We start from the raw sequence: 21,625 nt of genomic DNA, 5'->3' as shown, positions 1-21,625 counted from the left end.
TTCTTGATCAACTGCATGGGTTTACGTATATACAGTAATATCACTTCCTTTTTTGTTCTCTTCTTTATCTTCTGATGCGGATGCTTATAAGCAAAGAGATAGATAAATTAGGGCTTGAAGAAGCTAGGGTTAACTTGTCTTTTTTTTACACTGCATCATTTTCCTGTTCAGTTGTGAGATATCTTTTTTTTTTAAAGGGGAAAATCAAACAGAAGTTTAATAACATGTATACATGGGAGAAACCCAGGAAAACTGAGTAACCCACCCTAATGGCTGAAACCCTCACCTGAAATATCATCTTCAGCTAAAGACAAAAGAGGATGTTAGGGAGGAAGGCAATTTACATGGAAATGGAAAAGTAAATGTTTGGTAAACAAATGTTTTCTGGGTCTTGCAAACCAATACAATACCCATAGAGCAAAGTTTGTTAAAATTCCTCTATGGGTACCATATTGTTTTGACTAATACGTTTTAAATGGAGTAAACAAAATCCTTAGATTTCTCAGAGAGCTGAGGCTGCCACAGGACATTTGCACAGACTATTATTTCTGTGTGGAATGCTCTTTACTTGTTCTTCATTTAGCTCCTATTAACTTCAGATCTCAGTGAAGTAGTACTTCCCAGAGAAGCCTCGCCTGGCCTATCTTACCAGTCAGATCACCTCATTATTTACTCATAATGATGCAAGTCCACCTTCTACCATTTATCACAATTCTAATTTTACGTGTATTTGTGTAACCACTTGATTAACATCTGTCCCTCCCACAAGTAAAGGGACTACATCTAATTTTTTTTTTGCGGTACGCGGGCCTCTCACTGTTGTGGACTCTACCGTTGCGGAGCACAGGCTCCGGACGCGCAGGCCCAGCGGCCATGGCTCACGGGCCCAGCCGCTCCGCGGCATGTGGGATCTTCCCAGACCGGGGCACGAACCAGTGTCCCCTGCATCGGCAGGCAGACTCCCAACCACTGCGCCACCAGGGAAGCCCGGGACTACATCTAATTTTGCTGACCACTTCTCATCAGTGTTTTGCACAATGCCTGACACAGAACAGAGGCTCAACAAATATTTTTGGAATATATGAATAAATGAATGAAACTCTATTTTTAAAGCACTCCATTTCACCTACTGCATTTCACCATAGCAATAAATATGTAAAACAGAAAGAGCACAAAATCTAGAATCAGGCATGCCATTTTATTTCTGTAATACACTTATTAGTAATACTGTGACCTGGGCCATACTAACAATTCTGACTTTCTGGGTCCCGGAGTATCACCTACCTATAGGATTTTGGTGAATGTAAAATAGCACAATAGATGAGAAAAGGTACTGGGTAGACTCTAGTACTGTGTACAAATGTTAAACTACTGTTCTGAATGCTACAGATACAGAAGTTCACAGAATACTCGCTGCCCTCAAGGAAGATGTGTTTTCCTTGAGCTTTCAAAACACATGCATACAAACACACACACACATACACTGATTACAGAGACTGTCAAACACACACACACACACATACACTGATTACAGAGACTGTCAAACACACACATACACATACAATGGTTACAATGATTACAGAATAGTATAAGACAGTCTGGCATAAATGTGAGTGCTACAGTTCTCTGGGAACATTTGAATGCTTCTAGAAGCAATGTGGCAGAGAGGAAAGTACGGTGAGTTTGAATTCTAATCCTCATTTCCCATTTAGAGGATTGACATTATAATTCCAACTCTGCTACTGACCAGCTGTATCGCCTTACATAAGTTATTTAACCCCTTTAACTTTCAGCTTCTACATTGAAAATGGGGGGTAATCTTAACGCCTCTATAAGGCTGCTGCAAGAATTTGTGAAGGCTGTAAATTCCTATATTAAGAAAAGAAGAAAGACCTCAATTCAATAGCCTAAACTCTACCTTAAGAAACTAGAGAAAAAGAACAAATTATACCTAAAACAAGGGAATAATAAATATCAGAGTGGAAACAAATTAAATAGAGAGTAGAAAACTAATAGAAAATCAACAAAACCAAAAACTGTTTGTTTGGAATGATTAATAAAATTGATAAGGCTTTCGCTAGATTGACCAAGGAGGGAGAGAAGGAGAGAGAGAGAGAGAGAGAGAGAGAGAGAGAGAGAATCCAAATTAATAAAGTAGGAATGAAAGAGGGCCTATCACCACCAACCTTACAGAAAGAGAAAGGATTGGAAGGCAATATTATGAGCAACACATTTTGTATGCCAACAAATTAGATAACCTTTGATAAAATGAACAAACTCCCAGAAAGCCACAAACTACTGACTCAAAAACCAAAAAAATCTTAATAGACCTATATCAAATAAAGAGGTTGATATAGTAATCAAAGAAAAGTCCAAACAGAATAGATTCATTGGTGCCAAAACTTCTTTAAAGAAGAATTAACACAAATTCTTCACAAACTCTTACCAAAAAATAGGAGACACTTGACTTATTCTTATAATATCAAAACCAAAGGTATCACAAGAAAAGAAAATTACCAACCAATATCCCTTACGAATATAGATGCAAGAATCCTTAACAAAATATTAGCAAACTGAATCCAGAGATATATAAAGGACATCATACACCATGACCAACTGGTATTTATCCCCAAAATCCAAGTTTGGTTCAACATACAAAAATTGAACAATGTCATGCATCATATTAATAAAGACCAAAAACCACGCGTGCTTTTCATTGATGCAGAAAGAGCACTTGTGAAAATCCAACATCCTTTCATGAAAAAATATTCAACAAACTGAAAATAGAAGGGAACTTCCTCAGCCTGATGATGGACATCTTATGAAAATCCTACAGCTACCATCAGACTTAATAATGAAAGACTAAAATCTTTCTCTCTAAGAACAAGAACAAGACAAGGATGTCCTATCTTGCCACTTTCATTCAATGTTGCACTGGAAGTTCTAGCCATGATAATTAAGCAAGGAAAACAAATAAAGTGCATCCAGATTAGAAAGGAAGAAGTAAAACTATCTTCATTCATAATAAAATGAACTTGGTTATAGAAAATCCTGAGGAAACTACAAAAAAAAAAAACCACCCTATTAGAGACAATAAACAAGTACAGCAAGGTTGCAGGTTACAAGATCAACATACAAAAATCTATTGTATTTCTAAATACCAGCAATGAATGATCTGAAAATTAAATTAAGAGAACAATTCCATTTATAATAGCATCAAAAAGAATAAAATATTGATACTTAGGAATAAATTTGATTTTAAAACTGGAAGAAATATGCACTAAAAACTACCAAACTGTTGAAAGAATTTTAAAAAGGTGTAAATAAATGTAAAGACATCCCATGTTCATGTATTGGAAGACTTTATATTGTTAAAATGTCAGTACTCTCCAAACTGATTTACAGAGTCAACAGAATCCTAAAAAAAAAAAATTCTAGCTGTCTTTTTTACAGAAATTGACAAACTAATCCTAATATTCAAATGGAAATGCCAGGATCCAGAAAAGGCAAAGCAATCTTGAAGAATAAAGTTGAAGGACTCACACTCCTGATTTCAGAACTTACTGCAAAGCTATAGCCATCAAGATGGCATGGACTGTCATAAGGTAGATATATAGTCAATTAAATAGAATTGAGAGTCCAGAAATAAACCTGATTAATTGATTTTGACAAAGGTGCCAAAATACTCAATAAGGAAAGAATAGTCTTTTCAACAAATGGTGCTGGAACAACCGGGTATCCACATGCAAAATAAACTTGGGCTCCTACCTCACACCATATACAAAAATAAACTCAAGTGGCTCAAAGTTGAAAATGTAAGAGTCCAAATTATGAAAGTCTTAGAAGAAAACATAGGTGTACATCTTTGTAGCCTTGAATTAGGCAATTGTTTCTTACCTATGGCACCAAAAGCACAAACAACAAAGAAAAAAAATAGAAAAAATGGACTTTATCAATTAAAAACTTTGTGCTTCACAGGATACTATCAAGAAAGTATCCCACAGAATGGGAGAAAATATTTGCAAATCATATATCTGATCATATATATATCATATATCATATATCTGATAAGGGAAGAGTAATATATATATAGAACTATTACCAGAATATATAAAGAACTATTATACTCAACAAGAAAATGACAAATAATCCAAATAGTAATGAGCCAAGGATTTATATGCATAGTTCTCCAAAGAAGATATATACACACTTCCAATACATTCCATTGTTCAGAACTTATCGGCACAGTCACACTTAATGCTAGAGGCCAGGGAAACTTAGCCCCTGATTGCAAAGCTACAACTCTATACAATGAAAGGAAGAACACAGATTTTTGTTGGAGACTTAGCCAGATAGGCCTCAGTTGCAATTTTTAATCATATTATTCCATCATTTGAGGCAGAAAGTATGTAATGCCTTAAGAATCCTTTCAATCTCAAGGTCACTCCAGTTTGGTGAAGCTGACCTTTGGCCTCTCAGTGCTCAGGTTGTTATTCTATCCTTGAAGCTCGAAACTCTTCTCATCCAAGGCGCTTAGTATGGTGACACTGGGTTTCCTTTGATCCCATATGGGATATGTAAACTCAGAACAAGAAAAATATGTGCTTTGTGTCATTTGTACATAAGTCATTTCCCCTCTTGGCATCTCTGAGGCTAATGAATGAGACTTTTCATCCTCTATAAATACTCTTCATGCTTCATGAGCTGTAATGAATAGGAATGACATTCTCTGAATCCATTTGATGTAGGTGCATGCAGATTGAATGTCTTGTCATTGATTATACTTTTTGCTTTGTGGTAACCCATGTGATAATAGCATTTCCTTGTTATTGTAGAAAGAAAAACTTGGGGGGAAAAAGCAATGCAAAGACTCCCAGCTCAGTTCGGTTACATTTGGATTAGTTAGCTATGTGCTGATGCCAGTAACAAAAGATTGACCCAAATCCCAAAGCAGGCAAGCACTCAGAAAGTTATTTTATTTTGAGAGTGAGGTGATCTCAACCTTATTTGATCCCAACCCCCCAAAGTAATAAATCTGATTTTCTAAAGTCAACAAAAAGATAATACAGTTGCAAAGCCCTTTGCAGCTTTGCAAATAGCTCTTATCTTTTATTGCAGTGTGGCGGGACACTTAATATGTATTTAGTGAGTGCCTACTATGTGCAAGGCACTGCCTCAGGTGTTGGGTTTTTTATTTCCCTGTTACTTATGAGGAAACTGAGATTCAGACATGTAAAGTGGTTGGCCCAAGGTCACAGCCAGTGGGATTAGAACCTACTTTTCTTCACTCTGGTTCTCCTAAATTAACAGTAGGCTATAATAGCAACTGCTGATTATTTACACGCGCAGGCAAAGTGGTAGAAACTTTACATACTGTACCTCATCTAATCTTCTCATCAGCTGTGAATAGGTATTGTTTCCCTCATTTTACAGATGAAGAAACTAAGGCTCAGAGAAGTAAGGAGCCTTGCCCGAAGTCACAACACCTGTAGGTGGCAAAGCTGGCATCTACATGTAGGTCTGTCTGTGGACAGCTCTCCTTTGCCTGTACTACTCTTCCTCTCTGTTGATTGGCTGTGGCCAGGAGACCCTGCTGTGGCCACACTTGATTGGAGAAGGATTGACACCTGATACGCAGGCACCTCTCCTGACTCAGCCCAGGGCTTTGTGTGCCTTATCACCCGCGGCACACTTCAAGACACAGCCCTACTGGGGTATCAGTTGCTGCCACGGTCCTTGCCTATTCAAGCTGGGTCACTGACCTCTGCCTGGTTCTATTAGGTTCTAAATCACTTGATGACTGTCCCTGCTCCCTGCCCTGATAACCAGGGGGCATCACTACTTCATCCTTCCCTTGTTCTTCTTGCCAGCTTGTATTTCTGGAAACGAGTCTTTGGTTCAATTCTCCCTGGCCAGGACCAGCAGCATAATTTTCCAGGCCCCGTGCAAAGTTGAAATATAGGGTCTCGTGTTCAAAAATTCTTAAGAATTTCAGGGATTTCCCTGGCTGTCCAGTGGTTAAGACGCCATTCTTCCACTGCAGGGGGCACGGGTTCAATCCCTAGTTGGGGAATTAAGATCCTGCATGCCATGCTGTGCAGCCAAGAAAAAAAAAACACTTAAGAATTTCAATATATCAACAGCAGAGCACTGAGGCAAGCACAGGACCCTGTTGAGTGCGGGACCCTGTGCAACCTCACAGCTCACATGCTCATGAAGTCAGCCCAGGTCCTGCAGGTTTTACTGAAATTTTTGGAATGACCTAGTTTTCACCACAGATTCTCCCTTTGTTTGGGTTTTTTTTAAATTTTATTTATTTATTTTGGTTGCGCCGGGTCTTAGTTGCGGCAGGGGAGCTCCTTAATTGCAGCTCTCAGGCTCCTTCAGTTGTGGCACATGTGCTCCTTAGTTACGGCTCGCGGGCTCCTTAGTTGTGGCATGCGAACTCTTAGTTGCGGCATGCACGTGGGCTCTACTTCCCTGACCGCGGATTGAACCCACATCCCCTGCATTGGAAGGCGGATTCTTAACCACTGCGCCACCAGGGAAGTCCCTCTCCCTCTGTTTTTGCAACACATCTCCCTGCTCTAACCTAGAACAGGCCTGCCTTCACCATGGCTGTTAGGACTTGGTATCCATCTGTTGGCCCCTTCCCCCATTTGTCTCTAACTTCCCAAGATTCCAGTAACCTACCTCCCCCGTCAGACCAGCATTTACACTGATATTCTCCAGAACACAGCTCACGCATTCAGCTTTCCAGGTAATGACTCTGCAGTGTGTACAGACAGGGGACTGATGCGGAGAGAGAGAAGGCTGTGTATGTTTGGCGAAGTGTTTGTTTATAACAATTTCTGGCATCCGGAGTAGTTTTTGCTTTTTATTAAAATATACCTCTGCATTCTGGAGTTGACTCTCCACTTGGCCTGAGCTTCTTGAGGGAAATTTTGGGAGTGTTGCCAAACGACAACACAGAGCTTCATGTTTATGTTGTAAAAGCCAGCAGTGCCGTCATAGACAACTTCAGTCCTTCGTTGGAGCAATTGTCGAAAAACCAGATCACAGCGTTATTCGGTACAGTAAACCACCCCTTCCACCCCTTTAATGTTATTGACAACAGCAAGGCAGAGCATGTAAGTCATATCCAAATGCAAAACATTGGCTCCAGTGCATCCTGTTGTGAAATCCTCAAGCATTGGGTTACAGCACTGACAGTAAGGGAGAAATTAACAAACATCAAGAGGGGAAAGAAAAAAAATTCCAAATGGAGAAAGACAAAAGAAGGAGAAGTTCAAAAGGCCACAGGACAGAATGTCCTGTGCATACCCAAGACTCTGGCTCTCTTAAATCAATACTAGCTGACAATAGCAACAATTTATTGGGCATTTGCCATGTGCCTGGCGTGGCTTGATTACATATCATATTTATCTGGTCTTCCTAACAATCTTGGGAAGTAGGTATCATTTCCCTCATTTTATGGATAGGGAAACTAAGGTTCAGAGAAGTATGAAGCCTTGCTCAAAGTCACATGCCCTGGAAATGACACAGCTGGAATGTACAGACAGATACTCTTCAGGTCAAGAACCTTCCATAGTCTATTCTCTCTCACTCCCTGCTAATTGACTGCAGCCTAGAGACCCCGCAGTTGTGGCCACAGCTGATCACATAAGGCTTGGACATCTGACACAAGGGCAGCCAATTCAGGGGGTGGCCAGCAGCCTACGGCTTGTGCCGCCAGGCTTTAAAGTGTGATCTGGGCCCATCTGGCTCCTTTCTTATGATTTTAGAATCTAGAAATATCACAGCCACTGAGCTATGGAAGCTGAGCTGAAGATTGGTGAGATGCACTTAATACAGGGGCGACAATTCCGGGTCACATGCGAACTACAGTGAGTAGAACAGAGAGAGGGGAAGACAGAACAGACACACAGAAAGAGCAGAGATGTCAAGAGAAAGTGAGTGTAAAAGCAGAGAGATACAGAAAGGGACATGGAGAGACAGAAAGAGGAAGAGATCAGGGCAGGGGCACAGAGCCAGAGGGATGGAGGCGGGGTTCCTGACAGAGCCCTGACTTTAGGCCCCAGGAGTCCTGGCTGCACTGCTGGGTTCCTCAGAGGCCTTTGGAGCCTCAGAATAATCCTTTCGACCTGAGCTCAGGAGAGTGGACCTCTGCTGCATCTCCCCAAATTCTGACTTCAACAGCCTGATGTCAAAGCTGTTTTACTCCACCTGACTACACGCCCCCCACCCCCTCATTCCCAATAAGGGCGACACTCGCCGTGTGTCCCAAGGACAGCCGAGAAGCCAAAGATTCCCGAGGCTGAGTTTCATGTCTCATGTGGCTTTGGTTAACCTTCCGCTGCCACCATCCCTGAGTGAAGACTGGGTCTCTGCCTCCGGCCCACTCCCGACCAGTCCCAGCTTCCCCTCCAGGGCTGCTCTCCAGGCCTCCTGCCACCATGGTTACGGCCAGCATCTTCTCAGGTCACTGGCCTGGAGCTCGAGGGACACCAAGGCAGGTGGTCAGCCCTGAGCATTGCCTCCTCTTTCCTATACGTCCTCTCCTCCCCCAGCGCCCAGATGTGGGCTTTGTAGAGTCTAGGACTTTATCTGGATACAGAGTAAATAAAAGCAGAGATAGTTTAGTCTAGAGATTAAGATGTGAGCAGACCCTGGCCTCTTGTCTGGATTCTCTTCCTAACTGGCTGTGTCACCTTGGGCAAGTTGTTGGCACCTCTGAGTCTTGCATTACTTGGGTGTCTATATAATGACACGGAGGGTGGATGACATGAGCTGAGGCCCCTTCCAGCTCTGACTTTCAAAAATCCCAATTTAAATGCCATTCCCTTTGATTGGCATTTAGAGAAGGGGACCCTGGATCCTTTCTGGAATTTGTGCTTAATCATCACACCTGTTCTGGCTACAAGTATCGAAAAAGCACCAATAGTAGCACTGACCAGATTACAGAAAAGGAACCACACTGGCAGAGAAGATATGGAAACAAACTAACTGAAGATTCAAGCAAAAGAAAGATCTCACACCTAAGAGATGCCTTGTCACACCAACAGCCCCAGGAACTTGTGGGCAACTGTGTGAACGGCAGAGGTGCAAGGGTGTGTGCACTGCTGAATTAGCAAATTTCTAAGACATCTATCACAGCAGGCCCACTTGCAGGCTTTATTTAGGTAAAACTCCCATTGAGCTTTGGCTCTCAGGGCCCAGTCTGACTCAGAGCTTCAGAATCTTGGCCTGTGGTGCGATGAGTCATGGTGATGAAATTTCAACAGAAAAGGACATTCTTAAAATTAGCCTTGAGACAGCAACTGGCTGTGCTTTTGCTCTGTAAGTGCCTTTCCCAGGTTATTTCAGTTGGTGTCCTCTTTAAGGGGACCCGGAATGGTTGGGTGAAGTCTGCCTCTGGTTCTCCAGCCCTCGGTTCCTCAGATTCCCATCACTCCAGACCCTCTCTGTGCTCATTCCTTCCAAGAAAGCAAGCGCAGGACCGGGACACTGACCCTCAGGCCTGGTCTGACCTTCACACTTCCGCCTGTGGTCTTGTGGTGCTTCCAAGCTGGGCTGGAGCTCTCAGAAGAGCCTCAGGCAAGGGCTGTGCTGTGCTGGCTTGACCACCCCAGTGCTAGAACTTCCACCACCAAACAAAGATGGAGTGTGAGGGTCTCCTCTCACCCAAACTCACAATTCCTCTGACACTTCACAGGCCAACTTTGTGCCTTTTGACCAAGCCTCCTCCCAGAGCAGGAAATCAAAGCTGACACTGACTTTGCAGTCAGAATATTTCCATGAGCAATGAGATGTGGACGAACAATTTCTCCTCTGTTCCCTGTACAACAGAGGGTTCTGTTGAAATCAGGCAGGCGTGGCTCAACTCCCATTCTTTATTTTCCCTGATGGAGATCTTGCTCTCTTCAATGTCTCCATCCCTCCTTAAGGACATTCTGTCTTATGGGGATAATTGGGATTTCCCTCAAAAATCCAAATGGGCACAGAGCTACCCGGGTCTTCAGGGAACATGATTGGAGCTACAAGTAGAAACAATGGGCACAGCGCAGCTGGTGAGACTTGAGGAGGTCCAAAAGATCTAAATAAATATACCTCCCTCTTGCCAAGTTCTTTCTATCGACATGCTTACATTCATTTAATCATTCACGTAATAAGAATTGACTGCAAACCAACCATAGCACATCACGATGCTGCTTTACAGGGACTATTGCTATGAATAAGATACAGTTGCTGCCCACAAAGAATGCACCTTTTATATGATGGATACTGGTAAATAATCAGTTATAGTACAAGGTGGTATACTATCACAGAGGCTTATACAAAATATTATGAGATACAGAGAGAAGGAATGGAAGGTAGGGATGTGGGCAGACTCCAAGAGAAAGGTGAAGATGTTTATTATTAATTAAAAAAATAAACAAAAAACAGGTAACACCTTTTCTGGTTTGTGTAACTAGTATGTTGAACAAGCATGACTCACGGCACATTAGAAAATGAAGCTTTATCACTGACTCCCCCTGTCCTGGTTCTTCCCCACCCCACTCTCCCTCTCTGCTGTTTCAGGTCAAAGCCATGGGCAAGAGGAAAGGTAAAGAGATAGGACAGCTTTGATTTGAGCCTGGCCTTTGGCCAAAGAAAGCATCCCTGGTTGGGCCAGAGCAGGACTCTTCTCCTGGGGTCATGCCGTGAGTTCTTCCAAGATCCCTTCTGAGACCTCTGTCCTATAGTTCCCTTGACCCTGACAGATGCGATTCCGTTCCTGAAGGCACTTGAGGCAATGGGGAGTAGCACGTCTTGTCTTCCTGCCCAAATCCCTTCACTCCTCCCGAAGGCACTTTCAGACAAGATCTAAATGACCCAACCACACAATTGTTTTCTGTTTGGTATGGCCCACATCTTGTGCACAGGAAACAACGGCATCTCTTACCCTGAAAAACTCTGGGGGTTCAGTCCAAAGCCCCACAGCACTCTCTTCTGGCTCCTGAACCTACATAGCAAGTCACCCCTCTCTCATCCTCTACCTCTCGGGGGAAGGAGCCAGGGGCCAGTCACGGTTGGCTTTCTTGGGCATGACTAGGGCACTGGTTCTCTGTGTCTCCCTTCTGTAAGGAATAGTTTTTGGTGTTCTCCTGCAGCACCTGCACCCCTCCCCTGAAGGGAGAGAACAGGAACAGCTCCCCCCAAAGGAATGTCTTCTCTAATCGTCTCCCTGTTCCACTCTCTCCGACCCTTTTTCCTATCCTTGAGCTGGATGAAGAGTGAAGATACCTGATCCCTTCCCCCTGGAAAATCTGCATCCTGTGTGTGTTATCATACTCATTTTTGAGTCTTCATGTTCATCATAGTGGGGTCTCAGGTGAACCAGTGGCAAGAATCCCCTTCCAACACCTCGTTAATGTCCCATCACTGTAGCAGCCTGTCTGGGTATGGCATCTCCAAGAATGCTCAACCAAGCAATGGCCTGCTTGGATGCAGAGGCAGGGGCCTCTTGAAGACCCAGTCATTTCCATCACCTAACTCTCTGAGCTCCTTGCACACAACCCAGGTGAATTCTTTCTATCCTAGAGTTTACCTGGAGGAACTATGGGGTCGGGTTGTAGCCCGGATTAAAAACTGAAGTGTTTTGAACAGCGTAGTTAAGAAAGAACAGGTATGAAGTGAATCCATGTTCCTTCACATGGAGGATTTCTTCCTCTACGGGGTGTTGTCTCACGCTGACAGACCACTGTCACGCTGACCTCCACCCACCGAGTGGAGGATCCACACTGGGAGTCCACACGGCAGCATCAGAAATGGAAGCTGACCTCACTGGTGAGGCCACTTCAGTGACCTTGGTCTTGGCCAATCCATGAGCACCTCTGACAGGTTAAAAGGTGCTCCTATGAGCAAAAGGAAAGCAGCAGAGCCCAGGATCCCTGGCTCACCAGCACATCACTAACCTTACATCACCTCCATGCAAATCCATCCCCAGGATCCCAACAGCCAAACTCTGAGCCCTGAGTAAGATGTGAAAACTGAGTCACAGGTTGGTGACTCACCAGTGAGAAAGAACACAATGAGTCAGGCAGACAAGCCCTGGGGACAATCTTTTTAAATCTGAATTCTCTGGACTGCCTCTAGAGAAACACCCTTGAAGGAGAGAAGGCCCCACAGTAAACAGGTGGGAAGGCAGGTCAAGACACCAAACTCTGCTCTGGCTTTTTGCATGGCTCCCTGAGAGCTTGGGGTTTTGTGCAATAAGATTCTAACGCTGTTCTGTAAGCTCCGACCCCACTTACTGATAACAAATTTATCAATCACCTCAGGTCTGCTGCCTGCTGTCAGTGACTCATCACTGTTCATTTCATTATCTATGACCCTGGACACAGAAGGACTGTCAGGGACGGGGCAGTGACATAGAACAGCAGCTGAGGACACAGCCTTGCTCACTACACAAACCTGGGTTTGAAACCTGGCATCACATTTAAAGGGATCTCGAGCAAGCCACTTGCTTCCTTTTTTTCCATCATTAAAGCAGAAATAATAGTGCACTTGAAGAGCTGCATGGAGGAATGAGTGTGATGCTGTTTCTAAGTGGCTCAGAATGTAGTAAGTGTGCTATAATTGGATAAATATTATGTTATTCACTAAGGATTTGTGTTTTCATTGATGATTTCTCTTCCTCAGAAATCTGCTATTTGCTTGCAGAGTCAGATAATTATTTATTATTTATTTGGGGGCAGAAAAAAAGAAAAAAATGTGCCAATATACTCCCCTCCCCCGCAAAGAAATCAAACAGCAGGAGGGATCTAAACAAGTTGGAACACACAAACCCTTGAGACAAGGGCTGCATTCGGTCCATTTTGTATCTGCAGGGCCTGGCTAAAGGTGCTTGGGCAGTGGCCCTAAATAAATACAAGACTGAATGGTGTGTATGTCCACACTGAACGTTTTTGGAGTTTACGTCATGGGTATCTGGACACATTCATTCATCAGGAAACTATGTGCACAGCTCTGCATCCCATATTATGTGAGACACAACTTGGTTGTCCACGCACAGAATAACAAAACAAGCACGTGCCCAGGTGTGGGGAATTCAAGGCCACGGAGTGACTAGTAGGGTGAGGGCAGTCCTGAAAAACATTCCTGAGGCAGAATTGGGAGCTAGGACTTGAAAGAATGGGTGGAATCCTCCAAAAAGCAGGGTCAGGAGGGGCACCGTGAAGGGGAGAAGTACTAACTCACGAGGGGCGTGGCAGCATCCCGCCTTGGGTAGCAGCTGCAATGTTTGGCAGACAACCATCAGCACTGATTCTTGGATACAGTAGCATCCCTGGGGCTTCTCAGAGATGTTTCTGAGGGTTTCTGTCAAAGACTGTTCTTCCTACCTTCAAACAGGTTGAGGCTCAGTGCCCTAGAGACTTGGGTATTACACGTAAACGTGATTGCCTTGGTAACGCCTGGGAGGGTCAGATCATAAACATAAGATTGGGAACAAGGTTCATTTAATAGGTAATCTCTGGCTGCTGCTTTGTTATTTAGGCTTCTCTTGGTTTAGTGGTTACTCCCTACAAGCGGTAACTGGTCTGCAAAACAAAAGCCTGGTTCTCGCGCCAGCCACTGAGGAACTCACAGGCGCCATCTCTTTTTATGTCCCCTAATCTCAGGGTGATGGAAGGTGTAACCAAGTGAACCTTCCCTCTCTAGCGCCCCTGCCCTCTCAGATGGCTTCTGGTTTCCCAGGTAACGGCTGCTGTTTAGCTTCGGAGTTGCAGGAGAGACCCTGGGGATTGATTGCAGTGGATTCCACTGGGCTCAGAGGCATTCTCCCTCTTGTTTTGCCAACTGGGATCCACGCAGGCATTTGGTGAAGGCAGCTGCGGAATATGTGGTGTGGCAGCCCACAGTATTCTTAAACTTCTGCCACAAAGGTGTCAGGGAGGCAGCACAGAATTGCTGAAATAATGCAGAGTTTGGAACCTGAAAGATGTGGCTCTGAATCCCAATTCTGACACTGACCAGCTGTGCAGCTTTGCACAAATCACTTAACCTCTCTGAGCCTCAGTGTCACCATCTGTCAACGGGACTTCATAACTCTGCCTCACAGGGTGGTTGTGAGGATTAGCAATAGTGTATGCGAGGTGCCTGGCACAGTCATGGCTCAGGCGATTAGTGGTGTTAGGGTACCAGAGAAGGAGGCTAATTTCACAGGCTGCATCACAGGACCGTGTTTGTATCCCCTCATTCCCAGTGTACCAGGCATCGTCCTGGCATGAAACTCACCTCCTGTCCTCCCTCCGGTGCACTCAGTCCAGTGACCGTCTGGTCTCCTTCCCGGTGGCACAGACTGTGTCAAACTCTTTCTGCCTCTGCGTGGGGCCCATTCCGGATACCTCTGACTCGTGTTGTGTTGGGAATGAAAGTGGCCCTGGAACATAAACAACAGATTGGTGCGGGGCCGGGAAGCCAGCAGCAGGCATGTGAAAATAAGATCTTAGTTGAATAGCTGTGGCAAATACTCTTGAAACATTCTCCCTCTGTTCTTAGGGTGAGAGGCACTCTCACCCCTGACTGTGGGGCCGGAAAAATCCGTTCCTCATTAGGGGCATCAGTTCTTCCAAGCAACCCCGTGGTGACAGCCTGGGTGCTGAGAGGCCAGGCCAGCTCTTCCCAGCACTGAGAACCAGGCTCCAGGGCACTGGGGGGGCCTCCAAGTGCCAACAGAAGTGGCAGATCTTTCTGCCCTTCTCTTCCAGTCAAAGGCGTGTTTCTCACTATACTCTCCGTAAGCAGAATGGGAATGATCCTCCTATCACCGCCACGTTTATTGAACACCTATTCACCAGACATTGAGTGAAGACACCCCATCATCTATAACCAACCTTTTCTGTGTTTTAAGCTTTGCTCCCCGCCCCTTTCACCTCGTATCTTGCCTAATCATTCATTGAGAAAACAGACCCCGTGGGGCAAGTGCATGTCACTCATGACAGCAGTCAAGTGTCCAACCAGAAAACAGAACCTCCCTAAGTATTTAAAACAGAGAGAATCTAACACCAGGAAATGGCTATGGAGAAGATAGAAGATGGGAGAAACCATAGGGGTGATGTGGCGGTCCAGGGGTTAACCTCAGCCAGAAGCTGCTGCAAAGGCGAAACAACTGCTCTGGAGGTTTTACCCCAAGAGGGAGGGAGGAGAAATACCCCCTCTTCTCTCTTCCTCCCACCAGCACCTCCCATTGACTACACCCAGAGAGGTGCCAGCTGGTACGGGAGCTGGGAAATGCAGGCGCAGCCCACACCACGCAGAGCCAAGCAGGGGAAGGACATGGAAGGAGCATCGTCAAGGACCAGCACACCAGGGACAGGAACATTCGCATTCGTTTATTTAGTCGCCACATAAACAGTCGCACTCTCAGGTAGGAACCACTGTTAACCTATTTTTCTGATGGGGAAATTGAGCCACATAAGGGTTCAACAAAATTGCCCATGGGCTGTTACAGCTGAGATATTTGGGCATCCGAACTAATCTAAGGTCTGTCTGAGATTTAAACTCGCAAACCTTGTTCTCTCTCCTGACAGGAGAGGTGGGTAAGCTTTGATGAAAGTGAGCCAGATCTATCTTTAGACTCAATCAAAGGCTTTTAATTTAATTTTTGAAAATCACGATTAATGGGACGTACATTTGTTCCAAAAAGCAAACAACGAAATGAAACAAGCCTGTGGCTGCCTGGAGCTTGAGAGCCAGTCAGTCTTGGAGAACAAGGATGGGGTCTCCAGGGACCGCAATGTGGCTCAGTCACGTGCACAGAGCACCGCCAGGGTCAGCTCTGTGCCCGGTCAAGGCTGCCTGAGGTCTCACCAAGTCATATGAACCCTTCTGCTAGTGTCCCTGCCTGGCACCATTGCTGTGGGTTCCCACAGCTGTGTCGGTGACCCATGAAAAGCCTGCAAGGAAGGTTATTCCGGGCCACTGTCCCTTCCTCCTGGGGCTCTGACCCAAGTCAGGTCATTTGATGGCCGTCCTCACTGTCCCCTCAGCATTCTGAGCCGGCCTCCATCATCGGACTTGATGCACTGCTTTGTAATGCTCTATTTTCTCATTGATCTGCCCCAGTGGACTGTGAGCTCCACCAGGTAAGGCCCTGTACGCACCTCAGGCTTATCACAGCACTCAATACACAATAGATATGCAATATAAATTTGAGGAATGAATGAGTGAAAGGACATACAAGAACCCAGGATATTCTTAACAACATGATTCAGCAGAAAGAATGTGCAGTCTGGTGTCCATTCGACCAAGAATTACATCCCAGGTGTGCTATCCACAATAGGTAGTCATGTAGGGTCTGAACTTCAGTTTTCTCCTCCATAAAATGAGATTAACATAATCTTCCTTTAAGGGTTGTTGTGGCTATTCAAAGCTTACACTTGCTCGATGATTATCACTTTCCTTTCTCCCTGGACGTTTTGAAAGGGAACTATTCTGTTCTCCCATAAATGTTTTCTGGGTGATGAAAGAATTAACTATTGGGATAGTTAGGCCATGATTTTGAAGTGGGGTAATAATACGAACTAAGATTCTGTACAGAAAATAGAAATCATTTTGACTAATTCAAAACGAAAGTGATTTAATGCAAGGAATTAGGGAAATTAAATTGCCAAAAAGGCTGGAAGAGTGGATGTCAAGAACCCAACACTGGACTACTGAGTTCAAGGGCCTCCATCCACCATAGCTGCCATGCTCACGTCAGGAGGCTGCTGCCATCACATGTGCTGCCACAATGGCCAAATCATCTCCAGGATTTGTAACCTCATGTGTTAGCTTTCTATTGCTGCATGATCATTTTACCACAAACCTAGGGGCTGAAAACAACACGTATTTATTATATCATAGTTACTGTAGGTCAGGAACCCAGGCACAGCTTACATGGATCCTCTGACTCAGTGTCTCATGAAGCTGCCATCATGATAGCAACTGGGGCTGCAGCCTCATCTGAGTCCTGCCTGGGGGAGGAACTGCTTCCAAGCTCACATGATTGTTGACGGCATTCATTTTTTTTGCAGGGCCTCAGTTTCTTACCAAGTAGTATTAGGCAGAGGGCATCCTCAACCCCTTACCACATGGCCACTAGCTTCTTCAAAGCCAGTAAGAGAGAGAGCATCTCCTAGCAAGATGGATGCTACAATCTCATACAACATAATCATGTACATGTAATCCCATCACCTTGCCACATCCTATTGGTTGGAAGCAAGTTACAGGTCCCACCACCCACACTTCAGGGGAGAGGATTACACAAGGGTGTGAATGCCAGGAGGCGAGATCACGGGGCCACCTGAGAGTCTGTCCACCACACCTTGTTTGCCAGCAGCCTTAGCGGCAGGAGGGTGGCTTCCCCTCACTTCTTTCTGCCTTCCATGTTATTCACAAATGCATCTGATCGCAAAGCACAGTTTACATTTATAACCCTAGCTGCAAAGTATTCTAGAAAATGTCATGTATAGTTTTTCAACTTCTCTAACTAGATGGAAGGTAGAATTGCCATTGAGAGAGTCAATTCAAAATATCATCACCAGTGGCATGTGATACTGAGTATCTGCTCTAGTGGACAATCTTACTAATATGTTGACAAGACATGTATTATACTTGCTGTGTTAAGAGTTAGTGTTGCAAAATGGTAAAGAGTGTGGGCTTGTAGTCAGGTTGCCTGGATTTGAATTCTGGTTTTGCCTTAAAAATCCTCATCTGTGGGACTTCCCTGGTAGCACAGTGCTTAAGAATCTGCCTGCGGGAAAACTGTGGAAGAGTAAGACGCGGAGATCACCTTCCTCCCCACAGATACACCAGAAATACATCTACACGTGGAACAACTCCTACAGAACACCTACTGAACGCTGGCAGAAGACCTCAGACCTCCCAAAAGGCAAGAAACCCCCCCACATACCTGGGTAGGGCAAAAGAAAAAACAGAGACAAAAGAATAGGGATGGGACCTGCACCAGTGGGAGGGAGCTGTGAAGGAGGAAAGATTTCCACACACTAGGAAGCCCCTTCGCGGGCGGAGACTGCGGGTGGTGGAGGGGGAAAGCTTCGGAGCCGCCGAGGAGAGCACAGCAACGGGTGCGGAGGGCAAAGCGGAGAGATTCCCGCACAGACCATCAGGGCTGACCGACACTCACCAGACCGAGAGGCTTGTCGGCTCACCTGCCGGGGCGGGCGGGGCTGGGAGTTGAGGCTCGGGCTTCAGTCGGAGCACCGGCCGGGAGGGAGTCCGGGGAAAAGTCTGGAGCTGCCGAAAAGGCAAGAGACTTTGTCTTCCCTCTTTGTTTCCTGGTGCGCGAGGAGACGGGATTAAGTGCACTGCTTAAAGGAGCTCCAGAGACGGGCGCGAGCCGCGGCTAAAAGCACGGACCCCAGAGACGGGCATAAGACGCTAAGGCTGCTGCTGCCGCCACCAAGAAGCCTGTGTGCGAGCACAGGTCACTATCCACACCCCCTTCCGGGGAGCCTGTGCAGCCCGCCACTGCCAGGGTCCCGGGATCCAGAGACAACTCCCCCGGAAGAACGCACGGCGCGCCTCAGGCTGGGGCAACGTCACGGCGGCCTTTGCCGCCGCAGGCCCGCCCCGCACTCCGTGCCCCTCCCTCCCCCCGGCCTGAGTGAGCCAGAGCCCCCGAATGAGCGGCTCCTTTAACCCCGTCCTGTCTGAGCGAAGAACAGACGCCCTCTGGCGACCTACACGCAGAGGCGGGGCCAAATCCAAAGCTGAGCCCCTGGGAGCTGTGAGAACAAAGAAGAGAAAGGGAAATCTCTCCCAGCAGCCTCAGGAGCAGCGGATTAAAGCTCCACAATCAACTTCATGTACCTGCATCTGTGGAATACATGAATAGACAACGAGACATCCCAAATTGAGGAGGTGGACTTTGAGAGCAACATCTATGATTTTTTCCCCTTTTCCTCTTGTGAGTGTGTATGTGTATGCTTCTGTGCGAGATTTTGTGTGTATAGCTTTGCTTCCACCATTTGTCCTAGGGTTCTATCCGTCAGGTTTTTTTTTTTCTTTTTTTCTCTCTTAATAATTATTTTTTATTATAATAACTTTATTATATTTTATCGTACTTTATTTTATTTTACTTTATCTTCTTTCTTTCTTTTTTCCTTCCTTCCCTCCTTCCTTCCTCCCTCCCTCCCTCCCTTCTTTCTTTCTCTCTTTCTTTCTTTCTTTATCTACTAATTCTTTCTTTCTACTTTTTCTCCCTTTTATTCTGAGCCGTGTGGATGAAAGGCTCTTGGTGCTGCAGCCAGGAGTCAGTGCTGTGCCTCTGAGGTGGGAGAGCCAACTTCAGGACACTGGTCCACAAGTGACCTCCCAGCTCCACATAACATCAAACAGCGAAAATCTCCCAGAGATCTCCATCTCAACACCAGCACCCAGCTTCACTCAACGACCAGCAAGCTACAGTGCTGGACATCCTATGCCAAACAACTAGCAAGACAGGAACACAACCCCACTCATTAGAAGAGAGGCTGCCTAAAATCATAATAAGTCCACAGACACCCTAAAACACACCACCAGACACGGACCTTCCCACCAGAAAGACAAGATCCAGCCTCATCCACCAGAACACAGGCACTAGTCCCCTCCACCAGGAAACCTACACAACGCACTGAACCAACCTTAGCCACTGGGGGCAGACACCAAAAACAATGGGAATTAAGAACCTGCAGCCTGCAAAAAGGAGACCCCAAACACAGTAAGATAAGCAAAATGAGAAGACAGAAAAACACACAGCAGATGAAGGAGCAAGATAAAAACCCACCAGACCTAACAAATGAAGAGGAAATAGGCAGTCTACCTGAAAAAGAATTCAGAATAATGATAGTAAAGATGATCCAAAATCTTGGAAATAGAATAGACAAAATGTAAGAAAGATTTAACAAGGACCTAGAAGAACTAAAGATGAAACAAACAATGATGAACAACACAATAAATGAAATTAAAAATACTCTACATGGGATCAATAGCACAATAATTGAGGCAGAAGAACGGATAAGTGACCTGGAAGATAAAATAGTGGAAATAACTACTGCAGAGCAGGATAAAGAAAAAAGAATGAAAAGAACTGAGGACAGTCTCAGAGACCTCTGGGACAACATTAAATGCACCAACATTCGAATTATAGGGGTTTCAGAAGAAGAAGAGAAAAAGAAAGGGACTGAGAACATATTTGAAGAGATTATAGTTGAAAACTTCCCTAATATGGGAAAGGAAATAGTTAATCAAGTCCAGGAAGCACAGAGAGTCCCATAAAGGATAAATCCAAGGAGAAATACACCAAGACACATATTAATCAAGCTGTCGAAAATTAAATACAAAGAAAACATATTAAAAGCAGCAAGGGAAAAACAACAAATAACACACAAGGGAATCCCCATAAGGTTAAAAGCTGATCATTTAGCAGAAACTCTTCAAGCCAGAAGGGACTGGCAGGACATATTTAACGTGATGAAGGAGAAAAACCTGCAACCAAGATTACTCTACCCAGCAAGGATCTCATTCAGATTTGATGGAGAAATTAAAAGCTTTACAGACAAGCAAAAGCTGAGAGAGTTCAGCACCACCAAACCAGCTTTACAACAAATGCTAAAGGAACTTCTCTAGGTAAGAAACACAAGAGAAGGAAAAGACCTACAATAACGAACCCAAAACAATTAAGAAAATGGTAATAGGAACATACATATCGATAATTACCTTAAATGTAAATGGACTAAATGCTCCCACCAAAAGACACAGATTGCCTGAATGGATACAAAAGCAAGACCCATATATTTGCTGTCTACAAGAGACCCACTTCAGACCTAGAGACACATACAGACTGAAAGTAAGGGGATGGAAAAAGATATTTCATGCAAATGGAAAACAAAAGAAAGCTGGAGTAGCAATTCTCATATCAGACAAAATAGACTTTAAAATAAAGACTATTACAAGAGACAAAGAAGGACACTACATAATGATCAAGGGATCAATCGAAGAAGAAGATATAACAATTGTAAATATTTATGCACCCAACATAGGAGCACCTCAATACATAAGGCAAATACTAACAGCCATAAAACGGGAAATCGACAGGAACACATTCATAGTAGGGGACTTTAACACCCCACTTTCACCAATGGACAGATCATCCAAAATGAAAATAAATAAGGAAACACAAGCTTTAAATGACACATTAAACAAGATGGACTTAATTGATATTTAAAGGACATTCCATCCAAAAACAACAGAATACACATTTTTCTCAAGTGCTCATGGAACATTCTCCAGGATAGATCATATCTTCCGTCACAAATTAAGCCTTGGTAAATTTAAGAAAATTGAAATTGTATTAAGTATCTTTTCTGACCACAACGCTATGAAACTAAATATCAATTACACGAAAAGATGTGTAAAAAATACAAACACATGCAGGCTAAACAATACACTACTTAATAACGAAGTGATCACTGAAGAAATCAAAGAGGAAATCAAAATATATCTAGAAACAAATGACAATGAAATCAATACGACCCAAAATCTATGGGATGCAGCAAAAGCAGTTCTAAGAGGGAAGTTTATAGCAATACAATCCTAC

General features: G+C 44.5%; 1 protein-coding gene across 4 annotated transcripts in view; it reads right to left on the bottom strand.

Moving 5' to 3' along the window:
- ME3 (malic enzyme 3) overlaps positions 1 to 21,625 on the bottom strand; it is a 438,110-nt gene that overhangs the window by 256,504 nt on the left and 159,981 nt on the right. The window contains exon 4 of one of the 4 annotated variants that reach the window (XM_073808335.1): positions 14,281 to 14,425. The exons of the other annotated variants lie outside the window; for them this stretch is intronic. The gene's annotated coding sequence lies outside the window, so the exon portion shown is untranslated. The remainder of the gene's footprint in view (positions 1 to 14,280; positions 14,426 to 21,625) is intronic. 4 annotated transcript variants of the gene reach the window in all.

The sequence above is a fragment of the Tursiops truncatus genome, chromosome 8, assembly GCF_011762595.2.
Source record: "Tursiops truncatus isolate mTurTru1 chromosome 8, mTurTru1.mat.Y, whole genome shotgun sequence".
Lineage (NCBI taxonomy): Eukaryota > Metazoa > Chordata > Mammalia > Artiodactyla > Delphinidae > Tursiops > Tursiops truncatus.
Note: the sequence above shows the minus strand (reverse complement) of the source record. Positions and strands in the feature narration are given on the sequence as shown.